This window comes from Pteropus vampyrus, unplaced genomic scaffold (genome assembly GCF_000151845.1).
Source record: "Pteropus vampyrus isolate Shadow unplaced genomic scaffold, Pvam_2.0 Scaffold46, whole genome shotgun sequence".
Classification (NCBI taxonomy): domain Eukaryota; kingdom Metazoa; phylum Chordata; class Mammalia; order Chiroptera; family Pteropodidae; genus Pteropus; species Pteropus vampyrus.
This window is the reverse complement of record NW_011888827.1, coordinates 2,944,137-2,963,201: the sequence shown is the minus strand read 5'-3', so window position 1 is coordinate 2,963,201 and position 19,065 is coordinate 2,944,137.

Genomic DNA, 19,065 nt, shown 5'->3' with positions numbered 1-19,065 from the left:
CCATGTCTGCCACCAGTTTGTGTGACTTTGGTAAAGTCATTTCCCCTCCCTGAGCCTCAATTTCTTCATGGGTAAAAAAAAACTGGTCTGTGACTCCATGGTGATTCTATAGACTCAAGGTCAGAAGGATCCCTTGGGGCACTGAGGTCTGGTAGACTATCCAACTTTGGGTTTGTCGTAAAGCACCAACTAAGAAAAACAAAAGGCTTTCTTCACCAATGGCACCCACAATTGCCTTATCTACACCTAAGGGCAAGGCCTGGGGGGTCACAGGTGCTGTTGGAATGAAAAGGGCTTTGTTAAGAGAAGAAAATGGGGACATGTTAATATCATGCTTTTTCCATACTAGCCTGATCTTAGTGGTAAAAATATGGGTGATGGCTGATGAGTCAGGAGTCTTGCTTGATGTCCTGACTCTGTACTCAGAAATTTAGCTCTGATGGGCACTTAGCCTCCTGATGCAAGGAATTAAGATTCTGGAAGCCTCCATTCCCTTGTCCATAAATTAGATACTGTAGATAAAATAGCTATTATATAGTTGGGGAGTATTATGAGAATGTACATTTCCTAGCATAGTATGGCACATAAGTCTCCCTTTGCCCCTCTGTTTCTCAATTATGAGAGACTTTTATATATTACCTTTATTGTTTTTGTTTCTGTTCATGTCTTATTCAAATAAATTCTAAGTTCTTTGGACTGCCTTGTGTATCATGGATCATTACAGTGCCTAGCATGCAGTAGGCACACAATTTACTGAATGACTTAATGCCTGTTTTCTTTTTATAGGACTAATTTTGAGAGTAACAATTTTATAGATGTGCATACACTTTTCCAACTTAAAATGGCCATAAAAGTGTAAGGAATTATGTTTATTATTTTCAGGCAAGGTTTAAACATTTCCATTTGAGGAAGACATTATGCTCTCAATGTCTTTTTAATGTCCCCACATTTACACGATACTAGCTGCAGCACTTTAAAAACCAAGAGTCTTTTTATTAAATATTTTTTAAATGGAAGTATGTGAAGGCCCAGTATATTTGTGTCAGAAAAGCAACCATGAGTTGAAAAACCTTCGAGGTGGTAGATAACATTACACATTATTTAAATTTTGTGGAAAGAAGATACTTCCTTGATTCTAAAGGACACCACCACAAACCTCAAAGACTACCCAGGTTCCAGCACATTCTTTAGGGACCCACTGACACTTGCTAGTGTGTATAGATTTCCTTTCACTTATTGGAAACTCCAATTCTTAGTGCTGCTTACACACAGTGGCTGTTGTAAGTTCTGCATGAAGTAGGCACTCCAAAAAGAGACAATGAATTAATTTACCACCAAGATCTTCCATGAACCAAACTACAGATGAATCTTGAATAGTCCTGAGCTAGACACCACCTAGAATGAAAAGACCTGGGTTTAGGTCACTCTAATAAAAGTTTACCATAAAATGTTTAAAAAAGAGGCAGAAATTTTCATCTCCGAGAGACAATATATGAAAAGGCCATGTGTAGAAAACAACAAAATCATCATACTGTGAATACAGCATCTGGATCCCAGAGTGGGCAGTTGTCACCTTTAAAAAATATTCTTTAGGAATATTTAAAGAGTGCATTGGAGTAGTCAATGGTAGAATTTCAATCAGGATCTCCAGGGAGAAATCATCTGATACTTGAAACAAAAACAAAATAAACATCATGAAAAACAATTCAGTTGAGAATTTTTATAAATTGCAGTTTTTGAAAGTCTTTATATCTCTATTAAAGGTTGTGTATAAATAAACAATAGGTAATTAATTATGATAGTGAATATGTGTTTCTAAAGAGCTCAAATTGTTTGGTAAGCTTTATTAATGATTATAAACTTGTTTACAAGTATCGTTTCACTCATCTCTGAAATATAGCCATCTCTAGGGTGGAAGTTGGCAGAGGTAGTTCACAGCAACGCAAAAACATACACTAACACAATTCAGGAAATACTCTAAAGCAAGGGCTGAGCAACTGGAATTACTAACATCTTTTCCTGTAGTACCTAAATTTCTTTTGAGTTTTCCCAAAACTTGGCTAGAGCCAAAATGGTTTAGTTTTGCTATCTGGCAAGATCAGGAGTTATGAGTTAATGTTCGTAAGCCAGAATAAGAAAATAGCATGTTTATGCCCTGGGGAAGCAAATAAAGAAACAAACAAAAAAAATATGAGCTAAATAGAATTCAGGATTTTATTATAAAAGTGAAGTGATTCCATATAAAGAAAGTATTTTCTTCTTTTTTGATTATCCATATTAAGAGAGTGAAAACATGTCAATTGGGTCAAATATATGGTTGGCTCATAGTGAAAAATAATGGCAATTACATAAGATCTGGGATCAAAGTGGTTCTGCAGAAATGTTTATTGTTATATGGTTTTAAAAATTCTTACTAATTTTAAGATGTACTTGGACAGCAATTTATAAATAGAAGAAGGCATTCAGAAGGATGACATACCAGAATCGAAGACAGTCGCTTTTTAAAAATTCTAAGACTAATGATATATCCAGAAATGTTTGGTATAATTCTAAATTCAAGAGCTTGAAAGAAATAATACATCTTAAGGAGAAAATGCTGAAATTTCTATTTTTAAACTGTTACAATGCCTGATGCAATGAATAAGAGTGATTTGACGAGAAGGTAAAAATAGTCAATATTTATTCTCCAGTAGTGAAGAATTTCACCGATGAAAATATTTACTAAGTGCTGCACCTTTCAGTAAAGCCCCATAAGGAGACTTACTCCTAACATCGTGAAAGAATTTTTCCTTTTTTTGGGCATCAGCATCTCTAAAATCGCCACTTGCAAATCTATTGTAGGACAATTATAAAGCTCTTACAGTGTTTAAATAACCCTAGGTCAAGAGTATTAATGCTCCCAAATACAATATGTAACAAATATTATTTTCCGGTTGGAGGTTCCAAAGTACCATTACAATCTTCGTACTTCAGATACACACACACGCTTTATTATAGTACAACTCAAATATATATAAAATTTATATACATATACATATGGCAAAACTTCAGAGTTATGTTGGAGACACGTACATAGATAATCTCCACATAACCAGGTAAAAAGTAAAAATCTGTTTGCAAATGAATTTGAAGTTATAATTGCAAAAATAGTATTTGGGGGTTTTTGGTGATTGTTTTGTTTTCATCACTGGACTGATCAGTTTGTCTTTGGGACTGGGCAGTGTGTGGACACAGCTTGTAATGCATGTGCAGTGTGGTACATAGTGCTATAAGGATCTTCAGCTGGCAGCCTGGGACTTAATCCCAAGTCTGCCTATTACTAGCTACACATCTTTAGGAAAGTAATTTTCCTTCTTTGGACCTCTGTTTCTTCATCTGTATAATAAGAGTCTATCATAGGAACCACGAAAGCATTCTCTAACATTTAATAATTCTAAGGAGTATATCCACAACACAAAGAAGCAAAATTGCATTTTAATTACCTAATTGAATTTGGTCAGTATATTAAAGCAGATTCTTTTTTTAATGTAACTTATTAATGAAGTCCCCTCTAATTCAGGAGAAAAAAATCCTCAAGACGTCCTGAGAGCTCTTTTTCCCAAATGAAAATGATCATCACAGAAAGGAAGTAAATGTATCTTTTATTAATGGACCCTTTTATTAATAGGAAATTGACACTAATAGTTCAAGATTAGGAAGAAATTACAAATAAGTGCAAGTGATTTTGAAAAACCTTAAACTTTTCACTTGTAGTAATAAACATAACTTCTATTCGTGTTATCTGTAGATTTTTCAGTCTATGAAGCTGAGTTCAAGAGGGTAAGAATTTATGGAGCAGAAATACGTTTTGCACATAATAACGTTTTGGGTGAATGTCTTTTAATTCTTTCTCCTAATGAAATCAATGCATGTTGCTATATAGAACGTGAATTGATTCACTTTAACTGTTATATAGTATTGAGTCAGATGAATAAGCCCCATTTGATCTTTACTGCTTCCAAAGGATGTTTAAGTTGTTTCCAGTTGTTCACTATCATAAGCAGTTCTTCATATATGTCTCCTATGCACATATGCAGAGAAATTTATTTTTGTGATCACGCCTCTTTTTGATAACTGACAATGAATTTATTAGGAGTTTGTGTGGAAAACCTATGGACCTAAGCATCAGAAAACCTGATTGCTAATCCTGGTTCTGCAACGAAGCAGTTGTGGATCTGGCAAGTCATAATCTTTTTGTGCCTCTGAGGCCCCTTCTACCTCCAGAATTCTCAAAGTCCTTCACATATATGTATATATAATATTATGTATAATATATATGATATATTAATATATACAACATATAACATACTATACAATAATGTTTTATAAATATTATATCTATATATAATGTATTATATATTATGTAATATCCAATAACTTATATGAATTTATATAGATATGATTTGTTTATATGATACAGTAAATTTATATATATAATTACTGAAAAGCAGAAATTATTGTTATTGGAGAAAGGTTTTGTGAATACTTAGGTATTTATCTTCACGTTTCAATTGTCTCATCGTCATGAGTCTTTCTGAAATCTTCCAGAACATTGTTACTTGTATGGATTTATGTGGAGGTTAACAAGGACTGGATAATTTTAATTATTGCTGAAAGAAATGTTTCTCAGAGTTACATAAATTTATCATCCTTGTACTGTGTAAACATCTGTTAATATTTTTCATATTCAGTTAAAATCCAAGATGGAGGATTTCTTAAACAAATAATAAAGGATTCAAATTATAATATTTCTGGAACTGATGTATATGATCATTTGGAGAGCATTAAACCAGTTGGCAGCTGGCAAAAATAGTTTTTCATAGTGTTCTTTCCCCCTACATAAGATCTAGTTCTCTCTTCCTTTCTACTTATTTAATCAATGCTAAACAAAGTAAAGGACTTTAAAAGTATTCGTTATATTTTGTGTTTGATATAAAGCCCAGGGGTGGGGGTGGGGAATGGCATTTTGAGGGGTAGAGCCAACTCTTCTTGTTCCAAGGTCAGGTTTTAAGCCATTTCTGCTAAGCAGTTTCAACTAGCCTGAATAATGTTTTAGTCTATCTGAATATCTGATAATAAAAATATGTTTGGCTTAGAACTGGGTGCTTTTCTTTTACATGGTCTGGATTAGATCACCTTCAGAGCACTTATAGGTTATGATATAGAGAAGGACTGTTGTGAGTCTGTATTATAATCATTTTCTAGTTATTGGAATAACCACTGATGATCTACATAGCCAAAATTAATTATAGGACTTGGCTTGGCAATGTAGACCTAAAAGAAATACTCGCTTCCAGGAAGTTAAGTAGTATTGTGGAAGGAGCATTGAACTGAGAGAATTCATGTGGCTCAACCAACTAATAGCATATATGACCTTGAACAACTTAAATTCTTCTATAGTAAAACAGTAGCTTTTAAATTTCTTCTCTCTTTGAACTTGAATCTCAGACGATCCAGGATCCTTCCTAATAGACTCACACCAATGAACACTCGTGTTTTACTGAAGTTGTTTATCAGACTTATGCAGGAGGAGAAGGTATGGATTGTGTAATTTGTGCCTGTAACTGGGCTCTTGTAACCTGAGGTCTTAAGAAAATTAAGGAAGTTTTTCAAAAACTTCTGTCCAAAGTGTGAAGTGCGTTGCATGAATTTCTAAGTTAAAGTTTCTCCTCAATCACCTTCGTAATTTCTTTTTCTATATACCCTTTGACATTGGAAAGGAATGGAGCAAACTAGCTTTGTAAACATGGAGTCCGGTTTATTAGCACCTCAGGAATCAAGGGCTTGCAACATTTTCTAAAACAAGATTTTCTCCAAAGTTTCTCAGAGAAACTCACTGGACTGCCCGTTGAGTGCCTATCTCAGGATGGGTTTTGTCCCTTGGGTACTAACTGCCTGTGTAAACCTTTGGCAGATTATGTAAACTCTAACATTACGCCTGTGAAATGAGTTGTTGGGAGGATTAAATGAGGGGTCAGGTAAAGGCGGGGAGGGCCCAGCACATAGGAAGTCCTCAAAGGTTGTTTGTTGAGGACTTTTGTCGATGGTACAATTCCACTTCTCTCTGCAGCTGCTTTTCTCATATCTGAAGGCAAAGGCTAGACAATGTGGTCGTTCTGGGCTGTTCTTTGGCAAGTAATTAAAGATCTGAGGCTGCAGTAGATGCCTCTCTGGCCCAGCTGGTGAGAGCCAGCAGACCGAGACCCTGAGTTATTTTTGTTTCAAGCCAAACCCAACATGATTAGATGCTTTTTCTGAACAAAAATGAAAATGAAAATAACTCCTTAATATTATTCCAATCCGTCCTTCAAAATTTAATAATGACTTTTTAAAGTATCAATTTAACAATTTCATAAGCATTCATCGGCTTCTTGAGTTGCAGAATAATAATGAGGACTCCCTAAATTATAAACTATCTCTACAAGTAACTGAATTAGAAACAAGTAAATAGGCCATCTACCAGACAATATTTTAACATACTAGAGTTCCACTTAGAAGAGAATCGTGATAAATTTAAAAAGAAGTATGACACCCCTTGGTACATAGTAACATCAACATTTGGTGACTAATCAGTGTTTTCTAACTCCCATGCACCACTCTAATTTTAAACATGTTATCTCCATTTTAAATATTATTAAACAATAGTTAACGTTTTCTGATTGCTCACCTTATGCTAATTTCTTTAACATCATAATTTCATTTAGTCTGAAAGAGATAAAGCTATAGCCAACACAAACATTGCCTTTTTTTCCTATCCCATCATAAAGAATGAAGGAAGGTCGTGTAGTGGACTCTCCTCTTTAGATATTGCTCACATCAGGTTGAGGCAGGAAACCTGGAAACCAAATCCTTCATATCCTTTGAACAACTCTTGTACTTCAATTGGCTTTAAGCATTATCATCGCATCCTTGACACAATCCCAGAGCCTTACACTGCTTTAGTAAAAGTGCAGAGACAAGCAAAAGACAATTGATCTGTTTTGCAACTCATGGCACACTCGGTGAAGCAGCAGCCTGAGCTATGGTGTTTGGCATCCACAAACTGCAGAGATTGAAATGTATTCATGAATCCTATATTTGAAAAAAAAAAAAGTCACCTTTGACATCACTGGATTCTTCTGCTTTCATAACCCAAGGACAACATGCTAATCGTCTCTTGTGGAAAATCTTCAGTTTTCATTCAGGAGACCAAGCCTCATACACCGCCTCAATCTACCAAGTGTGTTTATTTGACATTTACTAGAGAGTAAAACACAATGCATGTAAAGGCATTCTGTAAACTGTAAAGAATTTTATAAATATGAAAGTTTATCATGATTTTTAGGCTTGTATCTATTAAACATATATCTCTTAGAATTAATAGTTTTTCCTCTAGCATCAATGGTTGCTTAAAATGGTGAGCTGAACAGATTTAAAACCAAGAAAATTCTAGTTTACCATCAAACTATGTTAAGTCCAGTTCAGTTTGATAAAATGATGAACTTGTAAAAGATAAATAAGAACTTGATAAATAAGTAGATATATATCTGTGATGGGTCAAAATCGATTGACTATTGCAGAATAGTCAGAATATACCATATTAAGACAGACTATTTCTAAGTTTATTGTGGAACGAAAAACCCAGTGCCTTCTTGGAAAAACATGCCTTAGCAAGCCCATGTGGTTGTGAGGTTGATAATATGTTAATAATAATTTATATGTTTCTTGTTCCTAGTAATGCCCAGCACCTTTATAACCTTTCTCCTAGTCTCAGGCAGCACCTAGGAGAGCCAGACTGACTGCCCAGCGTCCATTCTCAGCTTTGCCATTTTCAAGACAGTAGGGAAAGAGGTAACAAAAGCCAAAGTTTATGCTATGAAGAAAGAATTTTGGACGAATGCAATTGTTGAAAGAGCTAGACTTGACAAAGATTTCACTGGCCAGGGAAAAGGAGAAAAACAAAAGGAGATTGGCACAGAAGATCAATCTTGTTGAATATTTTCGAATGTCTCCAAGACCTTTCTATTCCCTTCCCCCTTTGTTGAGCACGGAAACTGGGCAAATTGTCCATAGAGCCTCCAGCTCAAGTTGGGCATCCAAAAGCAGTTATCACTTCTATCTTGTTTCCTAAGAGGGACCTTGAAAGTAAGCAAGGACCTAGAGCTCTCCAGTGCCATGCACCACATGCTGGCTTGGAGCGCCAAAGTAGCAGCAGAATAGCAGGTCAGGGATACCCTAGGCAGAGAAGGTTTGAGGCAACCTCCAAGCTTCCTCTCAGAAAATGTCTGAGAATTTCACCTTCTCCCGAAAGGTATGAAAATGACTCAGAAACTGGTGGTAGACCTCAATGATCCTCAGTGTCCAGATTGGGACGATTTGGTGTGCGTGGATCAGGGACCAGGGACCGACCATGGTGTGGTTCAAATTTCAGGGTCAAGCTTCATTTAGAAACAAAAATGCATTCTACTTCTCAGTTTTAATGCAATAGAGTGTTCAAAATCACTAAATGTAAGCTCTTGTAACATAGATGTTCTATGATAGAAGTCCATATTACTCTAAGTATTTTTTTATATTCTATTAATGTTTATAGATGTTTTTCTCTCAGTTGCTGAACTAATAATGACTGCAAATTATAATTGCTAATATTCTCTAGAGAAGTCTTTTAAAAAACCTTCCAGCATTAATACCTATTAAAAAAAAAAACTGAGTTGCATTTGGAATTTCCTGGATTCTTCTGTTTGTCATGCAAATATTCAGTTCTGCTCTTTTTATGATAATATGAAATAAAGTAGTTTCTCATAGTAACATTGTAAATCATTTGCTTTCTATTACATGCAGCTGGTTTTGTTACTGTAATGATTTTCTGTGAGTGCATATTGCAGAACACATAAGATGCAATGTGATATTCCTTTATTCAGAATTTATATGCAATTATTGTTTGCCCAGAAATAATGAGACAATTTGGAAATCTAGTTATTTATTGTAATACATTTCTTTTTAATATGTACCCACATTGAGGGGGAAAAAAAATCTAAATTTCTAAAAATGACATGCCATCTCTTTTTGTTATATAGACTAGAGTTTTCATCTCACTGAAAATTCAGAATCAAAATCAAAAACAGCTGAGGTAGTTACTCGGGTGCCTTCCTTCAGCTTATTCAAAAGAATACAGGATGAACGGTAAGAATTAAGTAAACCACAAATTATTTTGGAGTGTCTGGTTTATATTATAAATAAATTTTTCACTGCTGGTTGTTTTTTCAAAAATATTGCCTGTATTTTGGATAGTCATTCCTGTGATCTAATGTAAACTACGTCCTACCAGTTTAATGTATTGTTTGTTCATAATTACATTTTTTATTACACTCATATGCTATAAATATTTCTCACTCTGCTCTTTTGGATCTCCTCCAAATAGCGATAGTCTCTAAGACATGTCATGGAAAATGTTATTAAGAGAAATATCCCCCTTTCGTGTTGGCACATACTAATTTCACACCTTAAATAGAGTCTAACCACATCGACAATGAAGTATCTCTTTTTAAGACACTAAATCAAAGATTATTTATTAGGAAGTAACAACAAAAAAAGTTAAAACAGAGTGTCAGTCTGGTATCAAAATTTTCTTCCTTATCGGTCTAGACAAGCATTTAAAATACTTGATGGTAAATTTACATTAGTTTGTAGTTTGATGAAATCAAAGAAGGTTAGTTTTTGGTTTTGAAGTACAAAAGTTTGTAAACTTTTCCTTATATACTTAAAAATGGCAAATTTATATAATATCTTCATATTTCGTTCTTAATTGCAAAGGTAATATCACCAACATGATGTATTACATATAACAGGGAAAAAAGAAGAGTACTAATTATTGTCCGTGGGCCACGTGTTTTAGAAGCGTGTTTAATTCTCACTTACTATGTTCTGTTCTATTCTCGTTTCCTCGGTGGTTCCTCTGGCTTCATAGAAGGAGCATAAAGTTTATAAGAGGGAGCAGAATAGGGCGACACTGCGCCAAGTAAGGTTTTTGGCGACAGGAACTGATGGAGAAAATTATCCTCTTTGAGTGGGACATCAGCGTTGGGGGGGCCAGCATGATGCCGACTGTTCCCAGAGAAAGCCATCCACATAGGGGACACTATACTGGCAGATACAGGGACATATAGAATCAGCTAGAGTAGAGAAGTAAGAGAAAACCTCTCCACACCGCTGGCTAGTGACAAGATCCAACAAGGTCCCTTCTTCTCCCTTAGGTCTTCAAAAGGAGTTAGGGGTCATTTCAAACCACACATCCCCCCTCGCATCCCTGCCTCACCTCCATTTAAAGAAGAGGCCAGCTTTTCTCTCCATCTCAAGTCCCTTGAGCCACATATCTGGGCTGAGGTAAGGCTGGGTGAGTACTTCGAAGAAGATGCAAACTGAGCCCTGTAAGCCAGACCAAATAGGTTTGTGTTTTAACTCCTGAGTGGCCAGACTATTATGAAACCTGCTGAAGATATTCTTATGAAATATGGTGACCATTAGTATCTTTAAAAGTCACCAGAAAAACCCATTGGTCAAGCCCAGAAAAGGTTATTAAATCTACATCGCTCTTCCAGTCTCGTTGGTGCCTCAAAGTGGGGAAATTGGGGTAGGGTATTAGGGCCTGGGCTGGTGATGTTGAAGGGGTGATGCAAGGCAGGAGTAGGGGTCCACTGGGTAAGACTAAGCAGTTTGTGAAACCACGGTTTGGGGTAAGTGCAAAGCAAGGCTAAGGTCTTGGAGTGAATCTTGTTGAGCAAGTTGCTGGGCTTAATCAGTAAGCTATTTAGTTTAGTCTTATCTTTCAGAATGACTGTTTTCTCAATCAAACAGTCAAGCTTTTTGTTTGTTTGTTTTGTTTGTTTTTTTTGCTGGATCTCTGTATTGTGTAATATAGGGGCAGGACACTGTTCGTGGTCTCAATACTGTTTATCACAGGGATAAGAAATTATAAGGGTTCAGTTCTCTAGTGAGAAAGGAAGACTTTTCCAGAACAATGTGGAAAGAAGTCATTGGACAAAACTAAAACCGTTTCATGTTTACACCCCACTTCACTGAAATTTTAAAATAAATTACACTACGTTATTATCCTCGTTTGAAATCGGAAGCTCGAAGAGGTTAAAAACTTGTCCAAGATCACAAAACTAATAAATAGAGGAGTCGGAATTCAAAGCTAGCTCTGTGTAGGGATCATCTGGCTAAGATATTTGCCACCCCACTCATAACCTGGATTGGAACTGCCTGACTTTAAAATCTTTCTTTTTTCCACTGTACTGGACTGTCTCTGAGGAAGCTAGGGCTTAGCCATTTTTCTTACCAGAGCTTCAATACAATTATTTTTCCCTTTAGTGCTTAAAACAAGACCATGTCCTTGGCATGTCACATGTTGGTAGTTAATTACATGCTTCTTGCACAGTTCGTTATTTCTGTCTTTTCTCTTTGCTAACCCGGGAAAAAGCCTAACCTGCTTCTTATGTTTCTTTTGTAGCTTTCAGCAGTTAGAGAGTGCTAAGCACAGAGTAGGAACTCAATATTACATTGAATTGAACTTAAATGTTTACCACTCCTCCAGTAATAATATCTCTATTACAGAGTTTCAGCTACTATTTAAGACACAGTTGCTCTGCCAATTATTTGTTGTAAGGAATAAGCAAATAGTTCCCAAAATGTTTAGGCAAGCACATCACTACTGCAAACAGATTTTTTTTTTTTATTGGGAAGCTTTTCTCTTACATTAAAATCTTTTTAAAAGTAATGATGTCTGAACTGTAGCTGAAATAAAGATAAAGCTAGAGAAACATTTGTAAAACAGAGACTAAGTGGCATTTCAGCTCCAAAACACAGGGTAGATTTTGTTCTTCATGTGCTAATCAAAGACGGTTGTTTCAGCCCCCTACCTTGTGGGACTAAGATTGCGCCCCATGGGATGGTGGAGGTGTTTTCCCCTGTATACTAAAAACAAACAAACAAACAAATAAAACCAAAGTGCATCTCTTTTATCACAGGAAGTGGAGTCGGGGTGGAAAAGGAAGGGGATATTCATTTTCCTGAGAACGTTATTTGTAAATTATGGCCTTTCCGTATTTCCTTACCTGGCCCTTCTCACCTTCATAGACCACCTTCAGGCTGACCTGCTTTTATTCTTTAGGTTTGCCACAAAGACTTAAGAAACTTGATTTTTCACCCGGATTAAAATGTTGGCAATTGGGGACCTTATGCCAAGTTATTTCCTGAGGTTAGAGCCAGAGCTACAACCATTTTGATAAATATCACTTGCTTTCCATAAGATTTTGAACTGTTGAAAGATGGAAGGAACAAGCGTCAGGTGGCCAGTGGTCATTAAGAGCTGTTAGTGGTTTATTTGGAAGCTTAGTGAAACAGGCAGATTCTTCGGTCCGCATTTTGATGGTGATCATGGGTTGCTTTTCCTCTGAAGAGGCAGAGAGATGGATAGAGGTGGCTGTTAACCACAAGTAATGTAGGGGTGCATCTGCCCAGTTAAAAACTTCAATGCAAATGGCGGGGGGGTGTGCATTTGAGACTAAAAGAAATCATTTGTTCTTTCTCCATTGAAAAGCAACTAGCAGAACAGAATGGAAAACTAGGTAATTATTTTAGATACAAATGTTTGGATTTGCAATTACGTAGATAATGTATGCATTGCCTTTGTGTGGTATTGTTGAAACTGAAGCATTTCTTTGAATTATTTAGCAAATAGCTTTAGTTATCCTTTTTACTAAGTGAATTGACTCCATGTCAAATATCCAGGGAATTCAGAAAATACCAGTTTTACATGAGGATGATTTTCAAACTCTCGATATTATAGCAGGGATGGCTCTTTTTATGACAGGTGAAGCTGGCTCCACTGCTAGTGAGATGAAATGCTTTCACCTTCCCTCTTGCTTCCTCTTATTTCTTCTCTCTTCTTTGGTGTTCACTTTTCTCTGCTTACCCTCTACTTTCTATACAAAGTCATTGTTTTCCTGTTTGGAGTTTGGAATGCTTTGAGTTATATAGACAAAACATTTCATTGTTTGATAAAGAAATTTCTATTTTTATACAAGGACACGTTAGAGTTACTGCCTACCTACAGCGTTATTATCATTTCTTCCTTATACATTGACCTCCTTTAGAGCTTCTCTTTCTAAACTGTACACTTAAAAAAATAAAGTGACTTGTTCCAGGTGAGCTTTGAGAAAGGGCTTTTTACTGCAAGATCCTCCAGAAGGCCACCTGAATGTCACAACCCCTTTTCAGGTGAGATGTCTGAGATTGTCTAAATACAGAAGCTCTGCAAAGAAATTGTTCTCTAAGCATTTGGTGGCTAAGAGGAACAAATAGCTCATTTCTGAAGAATGTCATCTGTTCTTCAGTTTTTATCTCTGTTTGGTTTTCTGGGAGTTGTCCTCCAGCTCGATAACAATTCTTGCCCTTGTCTTGTGACCTAACCTTCTGGTACCAGGTCCTTGCTTTTTGCCTTCTCAGTGCCCACGCTCTCCTTTTGTCTTCTTGTTTTGACCTTGGTGTATTAACCTCATTATCTGGGGCTACACAAACCTCTAGCTGAGGCCAGAGGTACCCCTCAGGCACTGGGCCGCCCCCTCCTGATACCACTGCTGCTAGCCCAGGCCCAGCTAACCTAGAGCAGACACTTTCACTGGTTAGCATCTTCCCTCGGGGAGCCAGAGTCAAGTTCAAGTAGGTTAAAGCATTACATTTGTAAATTTGTAAAGGATCAAGTTGTGAAAAGAAGGGCGATCTTGTTCTTTGAGACTTTATTAGCCAGTAAATGCAATATGATACATTTATAGGAGCGAAGACCCAGATTTTCTGAACTTCACTGAGCCAGAAAGATGTGTTTATTTCATAGAGTTTATGGAATGACTGTAGCATAGGTACATTTTATAAGGCACTGCATCGACTAGAGGTAATCATAAAGTAAAAATGGGCAATGAGTAACTTCAGGTCTACGTATAATTTATATACATATTTACCCAATTAAATGCAAAGACCCAAAGCCATATGTTTTTAATTTTTGGTTTAATTTTTAAGCTTTAGTTGCTTTTTTTTGTTGCAAAAGAAGTTGAATTAACTTTCTAAAAATAATGTTGCTCACAAGCTGGTATCATAATAGAATGCACTGACTATGGCAACAGACACTCGTATCAGCAAAAAGTGACATGAGGTCACATTTGAAAGTTCTTCACTGTGACAAAATAAATCAGAATTATATGGCAACCACCTTACAGCTTGTTATCATTTTGCTAAGAAAACAGAGCTACTGAACCTTTTATATGTGGAAGCTAAACATAGGCAAGAAAGGTTTTTCAGATAATGCAAAAATTCCTAAGCTGTATTTTGACAAAGGTCTTCTATTAATTTTGTTATTTTTGTTACTGTATTCTTGTTCTTCCATTCTATTCTTGTCATTTCATGGCTTTTGACAAATAAACCTTTTGAGGGGGAAAGGTATACATTTTAGGACCATCATGAAGGGCAGTACAAGCTATTTAGGAAAGGCAGAGAGTATAAATAGCAGGAATAGAAAATTGTGAGGTAGGTAGATGATAGATTATAGATAGATAGATAGATAGATTGATACATACATACATACATACATACATACATACATACATACATACATAATTGATAGATAGATAAACAGGTAGATATTAGAACTTTCCTCTTAATTTTGAATCTTTTGTTTACATCCATCCTGCACCAGAAATTAGGTGACTCAGCAAGAAGTTTGCAAGGAAGGATGTAAATTTAGGTGGTTGGTTTTAAAAACTTTTATCATTTTTAAATTATTAAAGTGCTTTTTCTATTTAGAATGGCAAAGAAACAGGTGGTGCCACTTAATTTATTTTTAATCTTATTGTGCATTCTCAGTGCACATGAACCAAACAAATCAAGTTACATGACAGTCTCTCTATCATCCTGCTTCTGTGTCCCATTCAAATGTGTGAGTGGGCAATCGTTGGTTGTACATTCTTTCAGTCCCCTTTCTAAGTGTTTCACACATGTTTGTGCATATCTATACATATCTTATTGTTTGCATACACAATATCACAATTTATATGTTGTTTTTTTAGTTTTCTTCCACCCAATATATCATGGAGCTCTTTTTAGGGAACTGCATGTAAGTCGACTTCTTTCTTTTTATTGGCTATATAGAATTTCATAGCGTGACTCTATCATAATTCAGTTCTCTACTATAGTACATTAAAGTTATTTCCAGTGTTTTACTATTATAAAATTCTACAATAAGTATCCTCGTGTACCACTTTTTAAAAAGTGGGAGTATTTCTTTAGGATAGTTTCCCAGAAATGAAATTGCTGGATCAAATAGTAATCTTTTTAATCTTTTTATACATTGTGCTAAATTGGCTTCCAAAAAGCTTATCTTTTCACTAGATGTATGAGTGCCCATTTTCTCACATCCTTGAAAGTCTTTGCGATAACAAATCATTTTCTGTTTCATCTTTCCAATGGTGTGAGTGAACACTCATATTTTATTATTATTTTGAACATGTATTTATTTAATTATAAGAGTAATTGAGCATTTATCTCTTTAATTACTATATATGTTCTTTGTGAATTGCCTATTCCTAGTTTGCTCATTTTTCTTTTTTTAATGATTTGTTGAAGCTTTTTACATATTTTAGATATTAATTATCTCTCTGTAAAATATGTTGCAAATATTTTCCCCCAGTCTGTTGCCTTTTTTTGCCTTTATTTTGAATCCTGTTTGAGCATGTAAAATTATTACTAGCATTTAAACATTTCAAGAAATCAGCTAACATATTTCTTCAGTTTTGCATTATTATTTTAATAATTTTAAAACTATAAACTTGAATTATATTTATTATATTCTGAAAGAGTTTACCGAAAGCGGCTTTTGAAGTTTTGTTCTCTTCAACCGTTTTTCTATCAAAACAGTCTCACATGATCACTTTCACCTTTTAAGTTGTGTCTATTTTTGACATGTAAAAAGATACCTGAAATATGAAGTTTATTTTAGCACCTGTGCAGACAGACCCTAAGGTGACACCCAATGAACATTGCTTCCTGATATTCACATGCTTGTATAATCCCCGCCCTTTGAGTGTGGGCATGTGACTTGCTTCTATTAGAATATGGCGAAGGTGATGGGATGTCACTCCCGTGATTATATCACATTATGTAAGACTGTCTTTCTAGACCTCATGTCACTGGGAGGAATAAGCTGCCATGCTATGAACTGCCTATGGAGAAGACCATATGGCAGGGAACTACGGGCGGCCTCTAGAAACAGAGGAACTCAGTCATACGGCACAAGGAAATGAATTCTCCACCAACCCGGATGAGCGTGGAAGGAGACGCTTCCTTAGTTGAGTTTCCAGATAAAAATGTAGCCCAGCTAATACTTTGATTGTTGCCTTTTCAGACTCTTAGCAGAAAACCCAAATAAGCTGTGCCCAGACTCCTGAAATGCAGAAACTTGAAGATAATAAAAGTGTATTGTTTTAAGCTGCTATGGTTGAGTGGTTTGTTACAAAGCAATAGATAATTAATGTAGCACCCACATTTGAAATATACAGTCACATGCCACGTAATGACGTGTTGGTCAACAGTGGACTGCATATGTGATGCTGAAGCCGAAAAATTTCTACCGCCTAGTGACGTCATAGCCGTCATAATGTTGTAGTTCAAGAGTCACAAAAATCAACAAGGCTGTTACTGAGAAGGCAAGCAGTTCTAACCGAGGTGTGAATGAAGAAGGCATTGAAGAGCTCCTAGAGGTGGTTCACGGTGAAGGGGTAGCAGAAGCTTTTGCAGATGTCAACAAGCTCCTTAAAGAGTTTGAAGACATGGATCCCAACACTGAAAGGTTTTCATTAATAGAGAGACATGTTCATGGCACATCATCTGCTAACAGGCAAATCTATGATGAAATCAACAAAGTGAACCACCATGGACATATTTCTGAAAAGAGTGACATGTCCTCAGCAAGAGCCTCAGGCCGATCCTTCAGGAGGTATTCCAGAAGAAGCCATGATTATCAGATATGACAGCTCCATGAGTGTTATCGCCCCTGATGCCTTCTAGTGCGACAGAACATGGAGGTGGAAGACAATGATATTGATGATCCTGACCCTGTGAAAAATGTTGTTTTATAAATTTAGCGTCGCTTAAGTGTAAGGTGTGTATAAAGTCTACAGTAGTGTACACTCCTGTCCTAGGCCTTCACATTCACTCACCCTCACTCAGGGAAATTTTCAGTCCTGTAAGCTCCATTCATGGCAAGTGCCCTCGACAGATGTATCATTTTTTATCATATTTATATACATATTTACTGTACCTTTTCTATGTTTAGATATCATTGTGTTACAGTATTCAGTACAGTAACATATTGTACAGGCTTGTAGCCTAGGAGTAAGAGGCTAGATCATATAGCCTAGGTGTGTAGTGGGCTATCTAGGTCTGTGTAAGTGTGCTCTGTGATGTTCGCACAACGATGAAACTGCCTAACGATTCAGAACATGTATCCCTGCCATTAAGTGATGCATGACTATACTTAGACATCTGTAGGGAAAAGAAGTCATAAGGACTACAGAATTGAATGATCATTTATTTGGCACTATAAATAATCATGTGAGAAAGATGCACTGTTGGGTATAACGCTTAATGATATGGAAAATGGTTATGTTTCTCTAGCCCTTATGACAGTTTCAAGATTGTACTATTATGTTATTAATGTAATAGAACAGGCCTTAGACAATGGGGAAAACTGACAGACTATGCTTCAACATTCCTAGAAATATATTGGTTAAAATGTCTAGTAAAATTAATGATGAGTCTGATTATTGGTATTTCACCTGTACAGACATTAAATATAGCTACCACGCTGGAGATTTCAGACTCACAGCTGTTTATGTTTCATGAGCAAAGTGACAGTAAGAAGTGAGAATACCACACCTTCTGTTCAGTGGAGGAATTTCTTATTCCCTTCCATCACCAGGCTTTCTCTGCTTTTTTTCCCTCTAGTTCTTATAATGGTAACTTCTGAGATTTGTATTTCCTTTCACATCTCCTTTCTTTTCTCGCTTTCTTTTTTCCTTTGCTCATCGTTTCTATAAATCCCTATATTGAGATACTGCTTAAAGAAATTGCTTGCTTTAAGAATTCAGCTTAAAAATCTAATATCAAATAATTCCGTGGTCAGACTCAATATTTTTTTCAGATGCAGCATGTAAAAAAAGTGTCATTGCTAAACTGCTTAAGGGTACAGAGATAAATGAATTCATTTCCTTTGTGCTATGAGGATTCTCTGGAGACATATGTTCTGGTTCATGTCTTGAGCCCCTTTAAACTTGCCCGAGTATAGTGCATGTTTATTTCAAGCTTAACAGTCTTCACCTTTCTCCAGCTTTCACTCTCGTCAATCTTGATATGAGGCTTCCTTCCTATCAAAGGTTTAGCCGATGAACTTCATGCCACTTGACATCACGGTGCTCACTTTTCCAGCTTTGCTTGGGATTATAGGTGTCAATAAATTTCGTTCTCATTTTCCAAACTTTGCCCAGCACTTTTCACTTTCTACCTAGCATTGTTGTTTCTGCATCTGTTGTATCTTTACCTTATGGAGGGCAGAATCCCGTAATGTTTAGGGCTGTGCTTTGCAAATAATAGGCCCTGAATAAATGATTACGTGAATGAGCAGTTATTAAAATTTAAAGATACTTTACAGATCTTTAATCCAGTAGTTCGTGGATGGTGAATTGCACAGATTGGTGAAATCAGAAGTCAGAAAAAAATGGGAAGGGTAAATTAGAATCACCAGTTTTATATTTTGCCAGGAAGTTTAAACAATTATCTACTATCATCATTATTTCATAAAACACCATATAAAACCAAAATGAGGTTTATAAATAAAGTTTAACATACACAAACAAAATTTAAAAGACGTACTGTCAGGTTAAAAGATTGGTCCTATTTCAAAATAGCTACATCAACTTTAAACTGACTTATGTACTTGATTCTCTT